Genomic DNA, 324 nt, shown 5'->3' with positions numbered 1-324 from the left:
AGATCCTCACCTTCACCTCAGATTGTTTATGGAGGTGAGTGATTTCATCAAAGTAGTCGGAGTACCCGAAGATACACTAAGATTAAAGTTGTTCCCATATTCACTAAGGGCCAAAGCTCGAGCTTGGTTGAAATCATTGCTACCAGATTCCATTACCACAGGACAAGAGTTAGCAGAACGATTCCTTATGGAGTACGTCCCACCTAGCAAGAATGCTAAGTTGCAGAATGAGATTACTACCTTCCAACAGATAGATGACGAATTCTTGTATGAGGTGTGGGAAAGATTTAAAGAACTATTATGAAGATGCATTCATCATGGAAT

The 324-nt window shown here is 40.4% G+C and overlaps 1 non-coding gene across 1 annotated transcript; it reads right to left on the bottom strand.

Moving 5' to 3' along the window:
- Window positions 1-218: 218 nt before the first annotated feature.
- LOC128034255 (small nucleolar RNA R71) lies at window positions 219-324 on the bottom strand. The gene has a single exon (XR_008190385.1). It is a non-coding gene; the product is annotated as a small nucleolar RNA R71 (small nucleolar RNA).

Source organism: Gossypium raimondii, chromosome 10 (assembly GCF_025698545.1).
Source record: "Gossypium raimondii isolate GPD5lz chromosome 10, ASM2569854v1, whole genome shotgun sequence".
NCBI lineage: Eukaryota > Viridiplantae > Streptophyta > Magnoliopsida > Malvales > Malvaceae > Gossypium > Gossypium raimondii.
Note: the sequence above shows the minus strand (reverse complement) of the source record. Positions and strands in the feature narration are given on the sequence as shown.